The 12,073-nt window shown below is 35.5% G+C and overlaps 1 pseudogene; it reads right to left on the bottom strand.

Annotated features, from left to right (window-relative positions):
* Positions 1-5,343: 5,343 nt before the first annotated feature.
* LOC117919728 lies at positions 5,344-11,360 on the bottom strand (annotated as a pseudogene).
* Between the last annotated feature and the right edge of the window lie 713 nt (positions 11,361-12,073).

Genomic DNA, 12,073 nt, shown 5'->3' with positions numbered 1-12,073 from the left:
TAAATAGCTGAATTTAGGTATACTATATATGTGAGTGAGAGAATAGTATTTCTGTCACGTGCATGGCAGCATTATTGGTGTTTGGCCATTCCTAGTTTAGAAAAGGGGGAAGGAAAACGATTGGGTCTGAAAAAAAATCCAGAGATCCCTTCCCTTTCCAATAAGCATAGAGATGAGATAAGATTTGTCCAATTTTGAGAGTCTTCTTTTCAGACAGTCGTGTTTCACTCCTCCTCCTCCTCACACCCTGATCATCTCCCCATCTAGGCCTTTCTCTGCCATATCTATATATATATTCTATTATTTCTCTACAATCACCTTAATTCTATTATTATGTTTCACACACCCTTTTCAAATTTCAACTCTTCAAAAAAAGAGGGGTTGGACTAGTTGTTATTTTCAACTCCTTGTTGGGAACACATATAAGAGAGGTTGTTGGGTCGAGTTATTTATATCTAATACAAACAAGGTGTTGGTGTCATTGCACCCATCCATCCATCCATCATTAATCATTTCATATCCATATCCTCACATGCATCGCATACATTTCTCCTTTTGGGTTTGATTTGGGCACTTCCATAAATTAGGCTCCTCGCTTTACACTAAACCAAAATGCCCAAACCTGAAAATTTTCTATGACTTTCTCAAAGATGTTGTTTGGCTAAGGACAGGATTCCTTGACCTCAAAGAAAAGGCAGGTTGGGCATGCAAGGAAAGGAATCTGCAGTGTAATTCGTGGAGGGCTTCTGCTATCTGAAAATCTTCTAGTTTATTTGAAAATGGTGGGGGAACAAGACAGACCCCATGAGATATTTGAGGAAAGTGATGACCTATGAAGCCTCATATTCTATTAAAGAATACCAATTTAATATTTCCATATCTGGAGTTTCCTCAATTCCCAAGTGAAAATCCTACCTGGTTCGTGAGACCTCCTTCGCTAAAGTCCATGCATATCTTTTTGCAATACGTAATGCTTTAGCCTTTTGCTTTAAGATAAAATAAAATAAAATATACACGTAGCTGGTGCGTTACACACATGGGTCGATTGTAAAAGCCACACAAATTTCCCATGCCAAATTCTATGATTGGATTAAGAGGGAAAAAAAGTTGATGCTTTTTAAAATGCCCATTACTTTACGGATTTATATATAAATTAATGCTTGGCTGCTTCAGATCACTGCCATGGGTTCAATGTAACCGTATAAGTGTCCAAACATGCTCCAGTAGGCCAAGAACAATGTACCGCAATCTAAAGCTTGATACGCATCTGCACATTATTCCAAACACTAATGATGGAGACACAAACAATACTTAATTTGAAGAATAATTGACTCCAATAATAAAAGCATCTGGGTTTATCTAACTAAATGTTTTATCCCATTATCTGATTACAAGGCCCATGAGCTGGCTAGCAATATCAGTTTTCAACTTTTCATTCAGTTTGGCCAGGTTGAACGACTCAAATGAAATTTTCCAGGAAAGTTCCCACATGCAGGAAGCAATTTAAAAAATTCAATTCCAATTTCCACCCACGTCTGTGTGCAGTTTAATTTTCTATAGATGCAAACAAAAAGTAGGATTTAAAAACCAAGTTGAATCTTCAAGACACCATCATAAACATGGAAAACTAGGGCTTGAAAGGTACAGCTACATGCCTACAACCCCAGCCAAATACAAAATTGGAATTTGGATTCCCGATTGACACACTCTCTCCTCTTTCTGATGTGTACCTATATTATTATTTTTTTTTCAACGCTCCAAAGTGGGGAACCTTTCATATTCAAGTTCTGGCATGGGACCATCGGCGCACTTTGATCCTACTAAATTTATGATGCCGATATATTGGACTCAAGCTCATATGGGGGGGGAGGTTCAACATATAGCACCTGTTTAATTTCTAATATTTCAAACTCCAATCACTTCTACCTTACGTATGATTAGTTTCAGGCGATTGCATTTGATTAGATAGCGACATATGGATAACGAGGCAGTGGCCAAAAACTAGTTTTAGACCCAAAAGAAAAAATTATTAACACTCGGGCTTATAAAAAAGAATTCAAATAAAGGAGGTAGCTTGCCTTTTGGCCCACATGTAGACCTTTTAGGCAACTTTCATATCAGAGGAATCCAAGAGCAAATTGTTATTTGTTAAATTTGTGTCCACTCCTGATGGTCAATTAATGGGGCTGTTGGAGCCAAGAGAGAGTCATTAAACTAACCCCAGTTGGTAATATACAACGCTTTGCCAGATAAGTTGACTGATTGGTTGTGAAAATTTCTCAGTTAACCCAAAATTTTGATCTAAAAAAGCAATACATTTTACATCAAGCTTGTCCGACTCTCTCTCCCATATTATATCTTTAAATGCAATCACACCTTTCTTCTATTTTCTCAACAGTAAAGGGATATTTAAATTTTTGCTAATTTTCCAAGAAAGAAAGCATGGAAAATTCAAAGTGGGGGTGGATTGCTTCTACTAAATCGACAATGTAAATTTGAAAAGTCAAGCCACATCTCCTAGGTGTGCGCTTCCCTTGAAAGGGATACTCTGGTGGAAAGAAGGAAGGCAATTTGAATTTGAAGAAACATTTCAAAGTTGAACCATATCCTCACCCACCCTTTATTTAAACTCAAGAGAGAATTGATAGAGGAAAGTGAGATTTTATTTATTGATTTTCTTTTGGGGAAAGACCCATGGACAAATGCGGGGATATTAAAAGAATGGGTATCTCAATTCAGGTGGCAACCACACTACCTGGCAGCAAAAAGTCCCACGGGAGTCACACTAAATGCAAGCGTTTGATAACTAGGAAGCTACCTGCCAATGACCTAAATATAAAATTCATATTTCTAGAATATATAAAAAAAATATGAAGTAACGATTTCCCAAACCATTGTCTACCACAAGGAACATCGCATCGCCATTCATAGCCACAAACTGGGTTTGATTTTTTGATTTAAATATTAATAAGCTGAAAGCATGTAGAAGAAGCCACGTCTCCTTTTTCACTGGCAAATTTGGCCTGGTTCTGAATGGTGCCTCAATTCAATTTCATATATCAGAAGGCGTGCATGCACTCTTCTGGTGGACCCATCTCTTATCTTTGCTTTAGCTCCGCATGTGCATCAAAAAGAAACACCCTCCAATTTTATTTTATTTTTATTTTTGAGAAAAAAATAAAGTGGTAGTTGATGCAATAGGATTGCTACACTTGGATTTTGATAACGTGGTATGGGGTAGGGTAGTGGCCGTAGGGGTGGGACCATCTAGTTCTTGGTGTAAAAGGATGGTCCCATGACAAGGCCTGGCCATGACCCCAAAATGAAATCCACAATGGCGCCGGGTGCCCTTCTCCGGAAGTATGTAATGATTTATGGGACATGTGCTTCAGCTTTTAATAAATTTGATATTATTTCAGAAATATGATGTGAGTTATAATTTGAGCGTTGCCCTCTTTTTGTGCCTTATCAGTGTCCAATGAAAACGCCCAGATCATTTTCTTTCTGGTTTCTCGTGGATGATTAGGAAAAGACATGGACATTCATGTAAAGCTCAGCATGTATCAGTTTATTACAGATGGTCAATTTCTGTTTTATACACTGATTTTCAAGACCCAGGACCCTCTTTCCATTGAGAAATGATATTTAATATTTCAAACACCAGAATGAGCATTCAAGTATCCTGTGAAAACGATGGACCTAATCTGTTTGGATGAACTCAGGTCTCACATTGAAAATTTCAGCCAGTGAGGCTAATTCTCATGGATCTCAGCCCCTATACATCTGGGAATATCTGCCACATCCGTGTTCTGTCTTCTCAAACACTAGGGACCCTAAATCCCAATTTTCAACCCATTCAAAAACCATCGAGCACAGGCTCGGTATGCACGTACGATCCAGAGAAGTATAAACACTTGATGATTCCTGACGGACATTATCCAATGAAAAGTTTGGCAGGTTTTTTTGGAGGTAGGGCGATGACCTAAAGGTCAAACTTGTTGGAATTGCATCATCTAGGGCCTGCAATCATGATGAGCAATTCCAATAATATATAGTGCACAAGTTGAGCATAAGAAAGGGAAAGGGTCAGCTTCATCGTATTGTTACAAGTGCAAGTTTACTTTATTTGCATGCAACAAAATAACTATTAAGAGACCCTCCATACCATATCATGTGATGTGGTATCATTCATCACTTTGCATTTGCAGACCCCCTTAGGGGTTTTCGGTGGTTTGTAAGGACTCAGGACCACAAAGTGGATTCCATCTCACCATTGCCTCACCTTTGTTAGCGGTGGGAATTACTCTATAACATTAGACATCACAAATGGGACCATTAACATCGCAAGCCTCTTATACAAAATGGTACTATTTTTTTCTTCACCACTAACTTGACTTTGTGTCTTTCACATGGTATGACGTTAAACACAAATTGGTTTTTTTCTTTATTTTATGCGACCCACTGTTCATTCACCTGATGGATAGAAAAGGGTGCTAATAACACCTAGCATATCCATTTAAAAAATGGAAGATACTGATCCTCTATACTAAATGAAGGCTTTGATTAATAAATATTTGAGGGTAATCAAGGCAGAAGTTGTATATTTATTTATGCATATTTGGGGATTGTTTCAAAGTCAACTGCAAAAACATGGGCATTCAAAGTGACTTTATGACAAAATCCCCTTCACCGATTTGAATAATGGAGCGACTTGTCCCAATCGTGGCCTAACTTTGGATGGAAAAGAAGGCTGGAGATGACTACGTCTCATTATTACTCTCCTCCTTTCCATATCCAATACTACATAAATCAAACTAACCTCCCAGGCTCCAACAACCTGCTTATTTTTGCTACAAGTTATTCTCAAATTCCCCTAGTCTTGGTGCCCGTTAGGTAGCTGTGCCAATAAAGTTTTCAAAAGTGAGACAAAGACCAATTCATTCAAAGAAGCTGTTTGGGAATTTCAAAGTGAGCTTGGATATGACATGATCATTGAAAGGAATTGTAGGCATCTTCTGTGCTTACTCAGAATTGGTGCATTTTGGTTACGAAAATAAGTTAGCCTTTCATTCTGGTTGGTTTCTTTTTTAAAAAAGCCTAAAGGGGTGGGAAAAGGACTGATACGTTTTGATGGGAAACTTGGCTAGTTTAGTGAGGACCACCATTCAGTATGAAAAGCACATGCACTCGGCTTGTATATATAATTGCCTGTAAAATTTAACCAGTATGGAATGTGGATGTCCCAGTTCACCAAATTTTAGACTCTCTTTATAATTTTGGTTCTTATCTAGTTTGTTAAGAACTTTCATGTCAGTGTCCCACCCAAGTCATCACTCCAGTCAATTCAGCAATAATACAAGAAAAAATTTATTTCCAGGTCTGAAATCTCGTGCGCTTTCATGCTCAAACAATATTGGTGGTGGTACCACTAAATAGTGAACTTTGAAAAGCGAGAAAGGCCTAGACATGTTCATCTTAAAGCCAAGTGACCTTCAATAACTAAGATGATTGCTTTGGAGGGAAGAAAAGGAAAAAAGAAAAATAAAAACTTAAGCTGGCCTTGAATTGGTTCAAGGGTATACTCTAGGGAAAGTGATGAGCTAAGTCATGGTAGTATTCTGAGAGCCACTTTGTAATGATCTTCACCTCTCTTTTCCTTACATCTTGAAGCCATTCTGGATCTTCACTAGTTGCAAATCTTAGGTCTACGTGGTGAGCTCCTGTTCCAAAATTGAAAAGCAAATATGAATGCAATGGAAAGGAGGCAATCAACCCAAGTGGGAGTCATGCTGACTCCTACCATTTAATGCATAGCTTTGTTTGTAACTTGAAGACTTGACTGAGTTGCAGTATGCCTGAGTCCTTGACCAGACTAATGTAAGTTGTCTTTACTCTAAAATATTAACATGATCTACTAACCGTCTTTTGCAACAATAGCCACTATGCTCTTGGAAATACTCTCTAGCACCCTGCATCATACAGAAAACCCCAAGATTATTTCATATTAAAACAAGAAAGAAAGTCAACAGAAATTGGGAGAGATGTGATGATGAATGATGATCATACCCTCCTCCACTCCAAGGATCTCTCAAGCCATTGAAGAAGATAATATTGCTCCCAAACCGTTTCAAAACTCTCCTAATGTCCTACTCAAACAAAGAAAAAGAAGAAAGGCAGATCAGTTTTCAGAGTTAATGAGGAGCGGTGGGAGTGTTGTGTTAAGAGTTGCTCACATGACCACCAAACTCAGTCGTAATCCAGTTGGGCCTGGGCTCAATGTCAAAGGCAAATTTGCAGAAAGCAGCTCGGTTACTGTAGTTCCACGTAGAAACTGGAAATATGCTCTCCTCATTGTTGCATTTACGGGCATTATCATCTCTGTGCACGCCTGCAATTATTAAGTTACAAGCCAACTATGTTTATTATTTGGATCAATTTATTGTAATTTCCCATGATTTTAATACTATGATTTGCTTTTCAAATGTCCCAATTCACACATACCACTTGTTATAGTCTTTGCTAGTAATTACATTTGGTTTTGAATCAAATCAGTCCAGCCCAATCTAACACTGTACATGCCCAACTTGTTTCAGGCGCCTGGCCTAAGGGTAGAGGCCTGAATCTTTACAGAAAAAATCAACATAATGGTGAATCTGGTGATCTCTAATTGTGGGCTTGAGCCCAAGTGTGTGATCCTTCAAATAAAGGTACAAGTTCATGAAATCCCATGAGGCGAAAAAATCATGCCACAGAGGAGAAATGGTTTTAGCTGATTTTGCACACTCGGGCTCCAAAACTCTACCAATCTATCACTGGGACAAAGGCTATAGATCAAATTATTTTTCCTTGACAATGTTGCAGCTGCCACTTGCCAAGCACAATGCCCCAATTTAGAGGTTGGCCATTAAGCCCCTCTCACATGGAGGAAAATTGCAAACTTGACTTATTAGAAGAGGCCTAAAAGCCTAGCGACCAACATTATTGAATTGGCAGACAAAAGAAAAAGGTAAGCATCCGTTCCCTCTACCCACGCCACATTAATTGCATTATGTTCGATTCCAATTGGCCATTGGCCATTCCAAAGATGTAGCTTGTTGGAGTCTGTAGAGAAATTCAAATTATGTGTTTGTTTACTCACAATAAAACGTTTTAGACTCCAAGGAAGATTGTGATAATTCATAATCATTGTAAGGACCAACTTTTAGCATGTGAGGCATAAGATCTTCTCGGATCCTCTCACATGCTCTCTTTACAAATCAAGATTGTTTGATTTAATCTCACGAAAGTGGTTTTCCCTTTTGGGGCTGTGAGCCCTTCCTCACTCTCATACCAATTTTCATTTAAGATTTTGGAAAATTTTCAGCCCTAAAAAGTTATTATTATTATTGCTATCATTATTTATTCAAGGTAGTCCTTAGGTTGATTGGAAGTCTTATCTAATCTAATTTATTACCTAAATTCAATTCAAACCTTTTTAAAAAAAGAAAAATGGGTTTTGACTCACTTGTTTTTAAAAATATAATAAAAATAAACCCAATTTTTATAAATAATTCATTTAAAAATATTTTGAAATAAATTTTTTTGTAAGTCATATTATTATTTCATAAAATAACTCTTTTATTTGTTAAAATGAAAACTGAGATCAATAAAATAAGAAATTTTAAAAATTAAAAATATAATTTAAACTAAAGAAAATTTAAAGTATAAATATAAAAATAAAATATTAACTTTCCTTTCACTAAAACACATCATTAAAAAATATAGAAATCAACCATGGAAATATAATGGAATATAATATTTTATTTTAAAAAAATTTAAGCTTTTTATTTTAATTGTATTTAATTTTTAAGTATTTTTCGTTTTAATTTTATTTTTAATATTTTTTATTTTATTGTTAATGTTAATTAATAAAATTTTATTTAATTTTATTTTTAAAAAATATGAGTAAATTTATATAATATAAGATATAAAATCATTAGAGAATTAGAAAGTTTTTATTTGTTAATTGAGGATGTTAGAGAACTTTTCTATAATTATTTGTATCTCTTATTATATAATAAAAAACTTATAATATATTTATTTGTAAGATACTTTTATCAAATTAAAATGATAAATTAATTTTTTTAATAATTTTATTTGATATTATCAAATAAAAGGGTATTTTAGAAAATAATTATCCAACTTAATGTATTTTAAAATAGATAAATATAAAACTAATTTATAAAAGTTAGGATTCTTTTTTATATTTTTTAAATCAATGAGTTAAAGCTCATTTTTTTCTTCTTCTTTTTTTATTTAAATTGAAATGTAACTATCTTCTTGTTGAAGAAAAAAATGGTTTTTAACTCACTAATATAAAAATATATGGAAAAAAGAACCTCACTTTCATTTATTTTAAAATTAATTTAAAATAAATATATCTATTAATAAGTCATATAATTATTACCTAAAATACTCATTTTACTTATCATGTTATCAATATCAATTAAGAACTAGACTCCTTCACATAAATGTTTTTTTATTATTTTAAATATGTTTTTATTATTATTATTATAAAGAATATATTTAAAATGAAGAAAAACATTTACATGAGGTTATTGATGACATGATAAGTAAAAAAGACATTTTAAGAAATAATTATATGACTCATTAAAAAGTGTATATATTTTAAATTATTTTTAAATATATAATAATAATAATAATTTTTAAAAAATGAGATTTTTTTTGTTCATATTAATAAGTCAAAAGCCACTTTTCCCAAAATTTGAGTTAAATTGGATTAAATCACATCTATTAATCTCAATAACATCATATCCATCCATATAATACAAAAAATTGATGCAATATATAATTTATTTATTTTTTATATGAGACAAAATATTTCAATATTAGTTAAAATTTTAAAATTAATTAAAAATTAAATATTATTCAACTACTATTTATTTGTTCTAACCTAATTTCAACCGAAATAGGATTTGGATTAGCGTTTTCTTCTTTCAATCGAAGTTGAATCTAAATTATAGTCTATAGAAGGGTTACCTAAATCCACCTAAAATTGGATTGATGTGAACCGTCGGTCGCACCCCTACCAGCTTGTGTAAAACCGCGTGGGATTGGATGATTGCGTTTGGGCCCCGGGAGGGTCCAGACGAGTGCAGTTACTTATGAATTGTAGTGCAACAAAATCCCCAGGTAGCTAGAAAATGCAGGAAAAGGGGAAGAATATTGCGCACCTGCCAAGTCCACTCGCCGAGGCCGTGCGGATCAGAGTCATCGGCCAGATCGAAACATGCAGCGGTTCCAGTGTAGTTATAGTAGACGTTGGCTGCACCGTACAACTTGGCAAATGTGTCATTCGACTCATTCCCCAGGGCTGGATCGTCAATCGCCTTGCACATCTGCCTCAGAAGTCAACACGACTCATCATGATTCATCATTTCTTCAGTTTTATTTAAATTAATCTTCAATTTCATAAAATTACAATTGCTGGTGGTTTTGACAATCGGTTCATCCCTGATCATCTTCTTTCCAGTTTCTCCCATTATTTGCACTGACCTGCTTGACTGGATAGGCTGGCATGGGACTTAGAAAATTGGAAGGAGTGGGATAATCCGTCATGGCCGTGTAGACGTATGCAGTAGAAAGCCAATTCTCTATAGCACCGCCACTAATATAGTTCCTGACAACAAGAAATCAAAATAAAAATTGTATGGGGCATTAAGCATCGCACAAGATTAGATCATGTCTGTTCCGCATATGTTTGAGTTAAGCTCATACTTGCATATTCTGAATGACTTCCGGAGAACCTCCAGTCCTCCATTTTTCATCGCAGTCTCCTCGATCTGCTCCCACGATCCTTTAATCACCTTGTAGCAATTCTCACTCTCACTCTGATTTAATTTTCACATCCAAACAATATTATAATCCATTGTTCTCTAAAATACTGTTACAAGCAGAGGTATTTATGCTTTATGCTTTTACTTTTCTTAACGTATAATGCATGCTTGGGGATTGTATTCGTAGGCTCTGAAATTATACTCAGCATAATATAATTTGTTAGTAGGAGAGGAACGTGTGGGTGTGGCCGCCTCATAGATCTTATCCTAAACCCTTCTTTATTTGACTAAGCCTTCTATATGAAAAACAAAATAGAGATGCGAGAGAGTGATGAGAAAAGATAGAGAGAGAGTACCCTGTAGTCTTGGGTAATAATGTTGTTGAAGGTATAGGGAGATGTAATATTCTCAAAATTGAGGATTGGAGCAGAAGATGCGAGTGCTCCAATGGTAACATGTGGGTACTTCAACCTAAACCACGCTGCCAGCACTGCCATAAATAATTGTCAACCATTTTGTTCATCCATCCCAATACCAACCGTCATTAAATTATATAAATTATTCACAGGGAAATGTAAAAAGAAAAAAGAAAAAATCATACTTCCTCCATAGGAACCTCCAAACACCACTACAGGAGAGTTCGTTGCAGATAAATTCTTCTTCAGATCAATGATGAGAGTGGCATAATCCGCCAGGGCCTGGGTAGAACTCAGATATCCGAGCGTGCTTGCATTGCTGTAAGCTACATTTGTATCACCACCAAAGGGAATCGATTTCCCGTAGAACCTATGCTGCCATCCATATATATATATATATACAGAGCAAGAAAATGAAATTCAATTCCCACTTATTATTATGAGCTCTCATGGAATTTTACTCACTCAATTCGATTGATTCTCAAAGAAAGAAAAGAACAGGAAAAAGAAAAAGAAAATCTTTGGTGTATATTCATTGGATCAGGTATTTTTCTATGTTTGGTCGTAATTACCTCGATGAAGACCAGAAGGGCTTGGAAGTGGGGAGCGTTGTCAAACATAAAGCCTGTGTTCTGCGCAAACCACTCGATATCTCCTTCGTTACCCGTGTAGACGAAGATTGGAGCTAGCTTATGAGCACCACCCCAATACTTGTCGTTGATCAAATACCTTTGCTGAAAGGTCCGGTAGCTCTGGGGCTGGTAATTGAAGTGATCCAGTATTTGGGTGAAGTACTTGGCTTCATAAAGCTCGGTTTGGGAAGAAACGGAGAGCTGCTCTGGCCTAACAATTGAGGATGGGAACCTAGGCGTAATTTTGGCTGATGAGAAACCAGAAGATGATATAGAAAAGAGAAAAATGCATGGAAGTATGAAGGTCGTTGCCATTTTCTTCATGTTTGGGGCTTATGTGTGTGGCGGAGAAAGAGAGTGGGGGGGAGAAGTTGTTCCTATATTCCCCTGGAGGGTTCAAACGAAAGAGAGAGGGGGGCAAGACTCATCTCAACATTCTACAACTTCCATGGAATAAGGCCCACAGGAGGTTGGGCAAGTAGCTTAAGTTAGACGACTTCTTTTAGAACCATTCACTCTTTTAGCTGGAAGTGGGACTGAGTAAGGATAATGGGCGACTGGTGGTTTCCATCCAATTTCTTCAATAGGTCGATACTCTGTATCAAATCTTCCTAAAAAATAATATCAACATGTAGCATTTTACCTCTGAATGGATATAAGAAATTAAATTAAGTTTGTTATTACAGTAAAAGAATAATAAAATTTTGCTTTCAGGCCTGCATGACATTACAATTGGACACTGCCAAATCTGAACCCAAGATGGGATTTTATTTTATAGAGGAGCTTGGGATTAATCGCTTCTTCTTGTTTCCTGTATATGGCCCCATGTTCATGGAATTGTCCTTCTCCCACCCACTTCATCACTTCTTGTTGTGTTGTGGGGCTCAGTCCAGAAAATTTCTAAGGTGTATATTAGTGAGTAAAATTTAGGTGTAAAGAAATGAAAAGTGGGTTTCATTTTAGGTTTTTTTTAGTAAAAGAATAAAAAAAACAAAAAACACTTCCTAAAATTATTATTAAACATAATTTAAATAATTTATATAATCCGTGAATTTAAGTCTGTCAATCAATTTATTTATATTAAAATACATATTTAAAAAATCCTTGAGCTCCAAGGTCCAACAACCTACCCAAATAATACTCATTAACAATGTAATTAAACTTGTTCCTTTCTAATCCTTTTGTTTAA

The sequence above is a fragment of the Vitis riparia genome, chromosome 8 (assembly GCF_004353265.1).
Source record: "Vitis riparia cultivar Riparia Gloire de Montpellier isolate 1030 chromosome 8, EGFV_Vit.rip_1.0, whole genome shotgun sequence".
NCBI lineage: Eukaryota > Viridiplantae > Streptophyta > Magnoliopsida > Vitales > Vitaceae > Vitis > Vitis riparia.
This window is presented reverse-complemented; position numbering and strand designations above follow the sequence as displayed.